This window comes from Triturus cristatus, chromosome 10 (genome assembly GCF_964204655.1).
Source record: "Triturus cristatus chromosome 10, aTriCri1.1, whole genome shotgun sequence".
NCBI lineage: Eukaryota > Metazoa > Chordata > Amphibia > Caudata > Salamandridae > Triturus > Triturus cristatus.
In genome coordinates this window covers 1199698241-1199710408 of record NC_140593.1, presented here as the reverse complement: position 1 = coordinate 1199710408, position 12168 = coordinate 1199698241, and the positions used below count along the sequence as shown (strand labels likewise).

Sequence of the window (12168 nt, the reverse complement as noted above, 5' to 3'; positions counted from 1 at the left end):
GTTCCCTAGTGTATGTAGGTGTTTTCACTGTATTCTAAGTGTCTTTTAACATAGCACTGGCTCTAGGACTGGTTAGTCAGACTCAGTTACCACCAGTATCCGTCTGAAAAAGTTGAGGGTACAGGATGATTTTGCAACAAGGATTCTTTCTGCTCCTCTTTTTGTTCTTTTTGCACGTTATCCTTCTTCCTGCACTTTTCTTCGTCTTTGAGGACTTCTGTTGCTTCTTTCTGCACTTCTTTTTTTTCTTTCTATGCATTTTTTCTTCTTTCTTCACATGTCCTATCTCTGTAGGCATAGTTAGAAATTAGCATTTAAAAAACCTTTGAAATTCACAGAAAAAACCATAGGTTTCAGGCACGTTATAGTTAGGACTTAGCATTTGAAAAACCTCAGAAATTCACTGAAAAAACTATAGGTTTCAGGGGTGTTATAGTTAGCTGGACTTTTCACTTGTACAAAACCATTGAAATTCCCCAGTTATAGTTAGTTCAGCTAACTATAACTCGCGCGCCAGCAATGCACTGCTGATGATGTCACATATTACATCACTCATGACATGGTCAGTGACATCACTCATGACATCACTCATGACATCTCAAATGACATCACTGATGACATCATCCTTGTGATAGAGTGGCAGACCTCCTCTCACCCTAATATAACCTTTGATACACACATTCAAAAATAGAGACTAAAATGTTCAAAACAATGGACATACCAATACCAGTTACAACAACCTCTTCAGTAATTCTAAGATCCACATACACATCCACTCATTCACCAACAGTCCTATACAGTCACTCATACATGTACTCACTCATCATATGTACTCATACACCTATACATCCTGTTACACAATGCCACTCATCCATAGAGTTACTCACACACATAGTCACTCATGCTAATAAAGAGTCAAACATACATTTACTTGCATATACAGTTATACACACACCACCACACTTACTTCTACGGAAACTTACACATACTTAGTCTTTTAAACAATCACTTATAGAAACACATACTTATTCCTACAGGAACTCTTTCAATCTCTCACTCTCACATATACTCACTTATATACACCAATAGTCACATATACTAGTTTAAAACATATGTAGTTACTCATAAAGACACTATTGAGACAGTCATTCACTCACTAACACACCCATACACACACTCATCCACCCATACAGTCCTGCACACATGCTGTCTTCAACACATACAAACAGTGAGTCACTCATTCATGCACCTATGCACTACGTAATACCCCCCACCGAACCATGCAGATACTCAGACTGATACTCAAAAAACCAACTAATAACCTATATAGACACCCATGTAGCTACTCACCAACCCATGCAGCCACTTATACACAAAGTGAGAGACTGATACAGATATTTACATATTTAAACATTACTCACTAAGCCATGTATTCACTATGATACACTTAATCAGTCAGTTACACAATCCATTTTGTCAAAAACAAATCATCCATTTAGACACTTATATACCCATTTATTCTTCCATCATTGTTTAGATATACATATATAAAACATATGTAATTTTCTGAAAAACAGACATTCACTGGATGATGTCATCAGTGATGTAATCAGTGATGTCATTTGAGATGTCATCAGTGATGTCATGAGTGATGTCACTGACCATGTCATGAGTGATGTAATATGTAACGTCATCAGCAGTGCATTGCGGGCGCGCGAGTTATAGTTAGCTGAACTAACTATAACGGGGGAATTTCAATGGTTTTGTACAAGTGAAAAGTCCAGCTAACTATAACACCCCTGAAACCTATGGTTTTTTCAGTGAATATATATATATATATATATATATATATATATATATATTACCTACTGGCGGTCGCCAATAGATAGTTATAGTTAGGACCGTGTTTCCATAGGAAATCCGCAACATTCTATTTGGAATACCTTTGGCGCCGGTCGACGAATCCTCGCAAAGTTTTCAAAACTAATGGGGCGCTACGCTCCGCTCCTACCCTGAAAGTCTCGAGGGGATTCGTCAAGCGGGGGCTGAGAAAAAAGGGGGGTCCCAAAACGCGTTTTCCCCATGCATTTTCCCGTAGGACATTTAGTCCGAGCTACAGCCCGAACGGCTGAACAGAATTACTTGAAATTTGGCAGAGAGGTAGTCCTCAGGTCAAGGATGTGCCTTTTGTAGGTCTGGTGTAAATCTGTTCAGTAGGTCCTGAGAAAATAGCATTTAAATCAATATATATATCTGTAAGCGCGCTCCGAGGGAGAAAAAAACAAATGTTACTGTGTAAAAAAAGGCGAGGCGCGCACGGCATGGACTGTGCAACGTGGGTGCTCGGTGCGCGAAGCGCACCGTGCGCCCACAGCGCACGCACGGTGCGCGAAGCGCACCGTGCGCGCAGGGTGTGCGCATAGTGAAAAACCAGAAAAAATAAATAAATAAATACATAACTTAGAATTTAAAAAACCGTACAAATTCACTGAAAAAACCATAGGTTTCACACACGTTATAGTTAGGAATTATCATTTACAAAACCTTGCAAATTCACTTAAAAAACCATAGGTTTCACACATGTTATAGTTAGCTGTACATTTCACTCGTAAAAAACCAATGAAATTCCACGTTATAGTTAGATCAGGTAACTATAACTTGCGCGACCGCAATCCACAATGTGTAATTTCAGATGTCAACATTGATGTCATGAGTGATGTCACTGACCATGTCATGAGTGATGTTCAAGAAGACTTTATTTCGGATTAAATCCATAAAAGTACATAAAATCAATATAAAACATTTAGCAACAATAGATAAAATCTTTAAAAATAATGCATCCACAGAGCTAATACATACTGATTACATACATAAATCAGATTGACATTTTTAAATATTTTTTCCGTTTATGCCAAAAAGCCCCCAAGAAATTTGCCACTGCAAACACAATGTGTGCGGCCATTTCGCTCTTGAGAATTCTAAAGGCTTCATGACACCTTATGAAGCCCAGGTTCCTACAGATAGGAATGATCCACTTTCTGCGGGACTCAGTATAGCCCGGACAAAAAAATATAAAATGCAGCTCAGTTTCCTCGCTTGCGCTGCATGCCGGGCAAATACTGGATGTCGACAGGGACCAGGAGCTAGTGAAAGCACGAATTGGCAAAGACCCGTGCCTCCATTGCAAGTAAAGCTTCCTGATTATTACAGGGTAAACATTATCCAAGGCCAATTCGAAGATGTATGTACTCTTCATAAGGAGGAATTGATTTGTTAGGGACCCTAGGGATTTGGAGGGTCGGAGTAAAGGAGCCTTAGAATCATGATACACCTTGATAAGGGCTTTTTTAGAAAGCTTGGAACAAGCATTACCAGGATCGTTCCATAGTGCATCTAGTCCTAGGCTCATCAAACTATTCCTTATGAATTTAAGCCAAGGAATGTTTCCCGAATTTGGGAAGCTGAGAACTTCCTGGAGGCCCTGTCTATAGTGAATCAATTCAGGCACCGTCCATAATCTGCGCCAGTAGATCACAGGACGAAATGCCAACTCTTCCTCCAGTGGTCTAATGCCTAGGTCAAGTCGTAGAGGCACTAGCGGAGTACTCGGAGGAAGAGCTGCTAAACACCTAAGGAATCTATTCTCCTCCTTTGTCAGGCTGTCCAGGATTTTGTGACCCCATAATTCACTCCCATAGGTAACTGCTCCTCTTGCTTGTACCCTATAAATATGGAGAGGAGGGCCTATGGGTTTAAGGGTTGACCTATTCTTCCCCACCATTGCTAATATTCCACCAATATATTGCGCCAGCTTCAACCTTGTTTTCTCCTGATGTTGACCCCACCCCAATTCCTCGTTGAGTGTGACACCAAGGTATTCGAAGGTGCTCACTCGATCCAGTACATTTTCCCCAATGCGAGGGATACGATGAAACCTGGGTGGCGGATTGAAGGCCATAAATTTGGTCTTTGTGGTGTTGATTTCCAATCCATGCTCTCTACAGAAGTCCCCAAAACCATCCAGAACACGCTGGATTCCCATAGGTGACTTGGAGAGAAGGAGGGTATCATCAGCAAACATAATTGCTGGGACCCTCCTTCCCGCCAACTTCGGGACATCCGAATTGGGGACCCCATTAAGGTGGTCAATAACCCCGTTAACAAAGAGGCAGAACAGGGTCGGTGCAAGTACGCACCCCTGTCTTACCCCTCTCTCAACGGGAAACTTGTTAGAGAGTACACCCTGCGCACCGCACCTCACACGGGCATAGGTGTTTGTATGGAGGCGGATGATCATATTCAGGAGATCAGCTGGCATCCCAACTTTCGCCAGGACTTCCCAGAGTTTGCCACGCGGAACAAGGTCAAACGCAGCCCTTAGATCTACAAATACAGTATAGAGGCTGCCACCCTCCAGCTGTATTGTTTTCCAATGTAGAAGGGACAGCCTAAAGACCTGGTCCACGGTAGAGATCTTCTGGCGAAACCCAGCCTGAAGAGGGCTCAGAACATCCCTCTCCTCGATCCAGTCCAAAAGTCGATCCAACAGAAGCCTCGCAAAGAGTTTCTGTGGAACGTCTATCAGACTGATCGGTCTATAATTGGCGGGGAGCAAAGGTGAACCCCTTTTAAAAATGGGCACAATCTCCGCCCCAAGCCAAGTTGGAGGAAGTGCCATCCCATGAATGATTGCATTGAACAGTATCAGAAAGTATAGTGCCCAAATTCTGACTTCATGCCTTAGGAGATCGCCTGGGATCTTATCTAAGCCTGGCGCTTTTCCTAAGGAAAGGCAAGTAATTGCCCTTTCCACTTCCTCCAGCTTAAAGTCTTCCAACTCAGTGCAACCATCAATGGGGTCCGCTAAGCTCTCAGGCGGAGTTCCCATTTGGTCTAACCCAGCTCTGCTATAGAGGGACGAGAAATGTTTTTCCCAGACTTCAGATGAGTGATGTAATATGTGACGTCATCAGCAGTTTATTGTGGGCGCGCAAGTTACAGTTACCTGATCTAACTAACGTGGAATTTCATTGGTTTTTTACGAGTGAAATGTACAGCTAACTATAACATGTGTGAAACCTATGGTTTTTTAAGTGAATTTGCAAGGTTTTGTAAATGATAATTCCTAACTATAACGTGTGTGAAACCTATGGTTTTTTCAGTGAATATATATATATATATATATATAATTTCCTACCTTTGTGTGGACAAACTTGTACTGAGTATGATCAACATCAATGGAACCTAACAGTTTCTCACTAGACTTGCTGTCAATGAAGGCACCATCAGGGATAGCACTTGCATTTAGCACTTTGTACCTTAAATGAATTATGGTTAAACTTAGTTTTACAGTCAGTTCACAAATGAAAAATGTGTTGCTACATTGTTTTACTTAACATAGTTCTGGGATTAAATGGTACTGTTATAATACAATTTGTATGTGATAATGTTAAACTTACAATCTAAAGAATATTATGAAGGTTAAGAAATTCAGAACCAGTGATAACTTGCTTTTTTTGCAGCTGTAGCGTAAGATCATGTTTTTTCTATAAGACAGGATATATTCAACTATATTTCACGCAGGTGTTACTTGCAATCGTTTTACCTCTGCTTAAAGTCACCATAGAGGATCCTGCTTGGAAATCCCTTTCTACAAATTCTGATGCCTTCTAAGACACCATTACATCTCAACTGATGGATCAGCAGATGATTGTCCATTACACCTACAGACAGAGAGTAGAGACCATATCAGTTCACGTAACATTCTTATGCAACACAGTGATACTCCAATACTATATGAATGGGTAATCATCAAAATGACACTCTACCTGGAGTTTTTGTCTCATTGGGAATCAGGCAACGCACAAAGTGGGGATGAGTGCTCCTCAGGTTAGTCATCAGCTTGCCCAAGTTTTCCTGTAATACGGGAAATACAAATGTTTAACACACTAAAAACATAAAAGCCCACTTCTGAAATATCGGGTGAAACAAACACCTCTCGAGCAGTATTGTCGGATATATTGTGTCACAGGACTAATTGTACCTCAGTGACGTACAGTTTTCTGTTACACTTACTCTGAACAAAGCAAACACGGTCTGGAAGGACCCGCCCTTCTTCTTCTTTCCTCCTTTTCCACCAGCAGCAGCTGCAGCTTCTAAGATTTGAAAGTAACAAAATATTACATGCATCAGGCATTCTGTCAAGATGACTTAGTTTTATTGTTGTTGCATTTTTTACTATTTTCATACAATGTAGCATGATATTTACCGATTTCTGCTGCAGTAGCGCTGTAAAGCATGGACAGAACTTTAAGGGATGACTTTTGGTACAGCTGGATAACAGATTCATTCAATAGATCCTTGTTCTTCTCCAGCCAGCCAGTGATGTTGTAATCCACAGTACCAGCATAATGCACCAGAGAGAAATGAGCTTCAGCCTTTCCTTTGTCTGACTTGGGTTTCTCAAAGTTCTTGCACTTGCCCAGATGCTGGTCGTATAGCTTGTTCTTGAAGGAGGTGTCTGTAGACTTGGGGAACATGCACTCCTCTTCAAGGATGGAGAAAATTCCCATGGGCTGAAAGGAATAGAATTTATGGGTGAGCACTTACATATTTGTAACCAGTATTACTAAAACATTATTCATAAAATTACCCACCTTCTCAATAAGTTCTATGCAGGCAGCGAGATCCATACCAAAGTCAATGAACTCCCAGTCAATGCCTTCCTTCTTGTATTCCTCTTGTTCCAAGACGAACATGTGGTGGTTGAAAAACTGTTGCAGTTTCTCATTGGTGAAGTTGATACACAGCTGTTCCAAGGTGTTGAACTAAACCAGAACAGTCATTCAGTGAGTAGATATTCATTGCGATTATAGTATCAAAATGATTCTACAGCTAAATATGTTAAACTCACATCAAAAATCTCAAACCCTGCAATATCCAGGACTCCAATGAAGTACTGCCTTGCTTGCTTGGTGTCCAGCTGCTGGTTGATACGGATCACCATCCACAAGAAGAGTTTCTCATAGACAGACTTAGAGAGTGCGCCAATGGAGTTATAGACCTGATAAAGGAAAGATTTGACCTTGAAACAATGTACTCAATAAAATATTTGCTGATATTTTTCTTCATAAAAAGCAATCAGTATTCTTGATAAACACATGCAAAAAAAACATATTTACCTGATTAACCGTCTGCCCCTTGGTGACAAATTCATTGCCGACCTTGACTCTAGGGTAGCACAGTGCTTTGAGCAAGTCCGCTGAATTCAAACCCATCAGGTAAGCAATTTTGTCAGCAACTGTTGGAAGAAAAAAAGGCAAACAATTTTCTTATGGCATCTCAAAACTGTACAGTAAATTTAATGTTTTAAATGTTTTAATGGCATGGCTTATGTTTCAAATACTTTTCCCTCAGGAAACTTTGCACAGATTTTAAAAAGCTTAAGGAATTATGAGAATGTAAAGGGAAACGCTTGTCAAGGCCTAATTTACTTTCCACAAGATTCAGCCATTTTCTACTCTGCAATGGCACAGGGAGCAGATTTAGGGGCCTCCAGGAGAAGTGTCATGCTAAGTTCACCTTCTGCTGCAGACACCTGCTGACTGGGTGCTGCAAAGAACCTGTCCTTCAGTGCGTTTATGCAATATGTAGAATGCAGGAGATGAAATAAAAATAATCCTTAAAGTCTGCTATTCAGCTATACCCCAGCAAAAATATTCTTCTTTTTGTGCCTTTGCAGACAATCTGGGAGGGGGGAGGAGAATCACAGTGCAGGAGGTTGGGAGGAATTAAGCAGCACAAGACTGAGAGAGCTTGTAAACACATGCACTTTCATGGGGTGTTAAAAGAAAAAGGAAAAGGTATCTCGTTATATGTGAGAAGTTACAGGATACACGTCATCCAGTCCAAAGGATCACAAAGAGGCCATGCTCCACGGGGAGGAAAACAAAAGAAGAAGAAGGAAAACCATTGAGGAAGAAACAAGCAGATGAGAGTGACAATAAAACCAATAAATGGTAGGAAATCGGCACGCTGTTAGCCCACTGTAAGCTCACTCCCTGTCTGGATAGACCTAAAAAGTATGTTTACGGTCGCAAACCCTGAATTGGGATTTTTACAACAGTAAAAATGATTTGTACATCGGGCTCAGAACTCGTAATGTTGTAGCAGGATACCCTTTCAGCCTAGGGTAAAATGAGTGTATTTCTGCAGCTCACACTGATCAGAAGTTATGCAGTTGTTTCTCCTTACCCCTCTAATGTTGACCTTTCTACAGTAAGGCCAGTTTCACTTTGAATAATAAGATTAATCCTCTTAAAATTAATGCATTTTAAAGATGCTTTTGCGCTGTGGTTTGCCTGACTTCCGGTTTTTGAACGTGGGGACGGAAGTCATGCGCCTCGAGGTTCCCGGCTGTGGGAGGCTCGTTTAAAACGAGCCGAGGGTGTGAGTACCGCATAGCGGTGGTTTTCTCCTGAGTTTTGGCTGTATTTGGTGTATTACTCTGCGATGGGGTAGCGTTCTAGAAAACGTCATCACCGGGAGAGGTCTTCATCTTCCTCTTCCTCCACTGCTTCCAAGTCTCCTTCCCCTGCCAGGTCCAGGCGCCGTGATGCTGGTGGTGATGCGCGTATTAAGCGCTTGATCAGGGAAACTTTGACCGAGATGGGTGATGTTGGGTCCCGTCGCAAGTGCCCTGCTCCTGTTTCTTCGGACTCTAGTGGCGATGAGTTTGCGTGGTTGGGGGACGGCGATTTGAAGGGCAAATATGTGGACAAAGACACTATGCCCAGTATTCTGAAGCATGTTAAAGAAAACATGGGGTTCCCTGACGAGGACGTGCCTAGTACCTCTAGGGGACCTTTGTTGAGACAATTTCAGAGTGCTGCCACTGTCGATGTTCCAGTACATCCCTTCATTAAAGATGTTTTGAAGCGCGAGTGGGCTGATCCGGATCGCATATTGATTCCGCGATTCATGGCTCGGCTTTATCCTCTGCAGGATATGGCTTCTGATCTGCCGGATTCTATTCCTATTGACTCCTTTGTGGCTAGTTTTGTCCTTAAGGACTGGAAAACTGACTCTGCGCAAAAGGCATGCGCGTTGAGGTTGCATTTTCAAGGTACTATGTTGTTTGGGGGGGAATTGGAGGCCAAATTGCACAAGCTATTTAAAGAGAAAAAGCATTCTTCTTCTTTTAAAGCCTCTGCTTCTGCTCCTGTCCCTTCTAAATCCAAATCTTTCTTTCGTCCTGCCTCTCGTAGACAGTTTGTGAGGGGCCAGGGTAGGTTTGCTTCTGGCCGTGGTCGGGACCGTAAGGCTAAGTCCCCTCCGCCTGCCAAGCTGCGTTCCTGACTCTTTGGCGGTGGTTCCCGGGTTGTTGGTTGGAGGGCGGCTGCGCTTCTTCCTGGATGCCTGGGTTCAGTCTTGTTCCGACGTCTGGGTGTTGGAGATCATTCGCCAGGGTTATGCTCTGGAGTTTTCGGTTCCTCCTCTAGACTCCAGAGTTCGGCCGACTCCCTGGCCTTCGAGTCATGTGAAGCGGTCTCATCTTTCTCAAGGGATTCTGGACCTTCTTCGGAAGGGTGCCATTCAAGAGGTTCCTCCGTCGGAGAGAGGGGTGGGCTTTTATTCCCTGATCTTTCTGGTTCCCAAAAATACGGGGGTTTCCGCTTGGTTTTAGATCTGCGGGTTATGAACAAGTGGGTGACCAGGATTCCATTTCGCATGGAGACTTTGCAAAGGGTGATTCCTTTGGTGCTTCTGGGTCACTTCATGTGTACCCTGGATCTTCAGGATGCATATTACCATGTGCCGATCCATCCGAGGTCCCGCAGGTTTCTGCGGTTTTGTGTAAAGGGGCATCATTATCAATTCATGGTGCTGCCCTTCGGTCTTCGGTCGGCGCCAAGGGTATTTACGAAGGTGGTGGCTCCTTTGGTTGCGTGGCTTCATCTCCAAGGGGTGATGGTATACCCATACTTGGACGACTGGTTGGTCCATGCTCCCTCTCGTGTCCTGTTGTTGGAGGCCCGGGAGGGGGTGTGCTCGGCGTTGCGGGCCCATGGTTTCCTGATCAACTTGCCCAAGTGTCAGCTGACGCCGTCTCAGGACATGGTGTTCATTGGGGCCCGCTTCCGGTCGGATCTGAACCGTGTGTTCCTCCCGGAGTCTCGGGTTGTGACGTTGGTGTCCCTTGCCAGGCGTTTCAGGGTCGGGGTGCCTTTCCGGTGCGCCTTTGGTTGCGTCTGTAACGCCCTGAACGTCTCAGGATCGTTTAACAGACACGATAATGAGGACGCAACCACTTGTGAAGGGTTAGTTATTTTAATGAAGGCAAAAACAATACAACGAATAAACAAAAGTTATAGTCACTGGAATCCTCCAGGCTAAGTACGTTACCAGCCCACAGCACGGATGGTCCTAACCGTCCTCTGCATATACGCCGATCCCGGCGTATGCCAACAGAGGGCAGAAATGAAATGGCCGACAATGCCAATCGGTAGGCTGTGAGGGGCACGACGAGTGTTGGGGAGAATCGAGGAGTCAGGGAAACACCCAGCCGGGGTCTCTACCTGAAGGGAGCAGCCGCTCAACCTCTTCCTCCGACTGCACCGGGACGCGGAGTCACCTCCTGGTGATGCGTCACCGATACCCCAATCAAAAGCAAGAAGACTGAACCGAGTGCAGCCGCTCGATCGATCCTGTGGACTTCCGAGTCTGTAACGCGGCAAACACCTCCTGGTGTGCGTTACAGCTGGCAGTCCCTGTATCTCTGGTCGGGCTGGGAGTTACGACTCCAACCAGCAAAAGCGCCACTGCGCTTTGACTCAGCCGAGTCAAAAAGCGAAGCTCAATGGTTGACCGGTAGAGCTTCCGGGTCCTTCACAGGTGACGATGGGGCAAGACACGGCCCAGGGAGTAACGACTCGACCTACCTCCGTTCTTGCCTTACTGGAGCACCACTCCGGAACACTGCTCTTCACGAAGCAGGTACGTCGGTGTAAACACAATATCCGACAGCCTTGTACCTCCCGGTTCCTCCCTTTATAGGGCGTGTTTTCCTTGAGTTATGTAACAGCTCTCCTGTTTACATAAGGGCGTGTTTTCCCTTGAGTTATGTAACAGCTCTCCTGTTTACATAAGGGCGTGTTTTCCCTTGAGTTATGTAACAGCTCTCCTGTTTACATAAGGGCGTGTTTTCCTTGAGTTATGTAACAGCTCTCCTGTTTACATAACCTCTCAACCGCTAAGCATCCTGGGAGATGTAGTCCGTTTACGCTGGTTACCGCTTTCCTCCCCTCGCATGACAGGAATTCTTGACAGCGTCTTATGGGTCTGATGGCAGCGACTGTTTTTACGGTGGCCTGGGCGCGTTTTCATCTGCGTCCCCTTTGGGTGTACCTCCTGTCTCTCTGGGATCCCCTGTCCCGCGATTTGGAGGTTCTGGTTCCTGTGTCTCTGGTGGTCCTCCCAGTTCTTCTATGGTGGTCTGTGCGGGGTCATCTGTCGTTGGGTCTGCCCCTGCAGTCTTCTCCTTCTCTGGTCTTGACGACGGATGCCAGCGCCTTGGGTTGGGGTGCGACCTTGGGGTCTCGCTCCCTTCAGGGTCGGTGGTCCCTCCTGGAAAGTCGCAGGTCATCCAACTGGAGAGAGCTCACGGCGGTGTCCCGGGCTGTGATGGGTTTTCGGGGACTGTTGCTCGATCGGAATGTGTTGGTGCGGTCCGACAATATGGTGATGGTGGCTTATCTGAATCATCAAGGTGGGATTCGTTCGGCCTCTTTGAATGCGGTGGTGGTCCCCCTGTTTTGTTGGGCGGAGGGCCATCTGCTGTCTCTGACGGCGGTTCATCTTCGGGGAGTGGACAACTGTGTGGCGGATGTCCTGAGTCGGTGCTTTCCTGATTCTCTGGAGTTGTTTCTCACCCCGGTTGCGTTTCGGCTTGTGTGCGGGAGGTTTGGGCGTCCCTTTCTGGACCTCTTTGCCTCCCGGCACAATGCTCAGCTCCCTCGTTTCTGCTCCCGGTTTCTGCAGTAGGGTTGCTGGGGGGTGGACGCGCGGTCATGGCCGTGGTCGTCGCATCTCCTCTATGCCTTTCCCCCTCTGGCTCTGATTCCCAGATTTCTGGCCCGTCTGTGTCAGGAAGATCGGGAGGTGGTGGCG

General features: G+C 45.0%; 1 protein-coding gene and 1 pseudogene across 2 annotated transcripts in view; both read right to left on the bottom strand.

Annotated features, from left to right (window-relative positions):
* The window catches only part of LOC146797042 (myosin-4-like), a 242141-nt gene that overhangs the window by 83983 nt on the left and 145990 nt on the right, over positions 1 to 12168 (bottom strand). The window lies entirely within an intron of this gene.
* LOC146797043 (uncharacterized) overlaps positions 1 to 12168 on the bottom strand; it is a 233229-nt pseudogene that overhangs the window by 202310 nt on the left and 18751 nt on the right. The window contains exons 8-15 of the transcript XR_014969675.1: positions 7182 to 7300; positions 6914 to 7063; positions 6657 to 6827; positions 6269 to 6575; positions 6076 to 6155; positions 5829 to 5916; positions 5606 to 5723; positions 5198 to 5318 (exon numbers count right to left, since the gene is read on the bottom strand). The product of XR_014969675.1 is annotated as an uncharacterized LOC146797043 (transcript). The remainder of the gene's footprint in view (positions 1 to 5197; positions 5319 to 5605; positions 5724 to 5828; positions 5917 to 6075; positions 6156 to 6268; positions 6576 to 6656; positions 6828 to 6913; positions 7064 to 7181; positions 7301 to 12168) is intronic.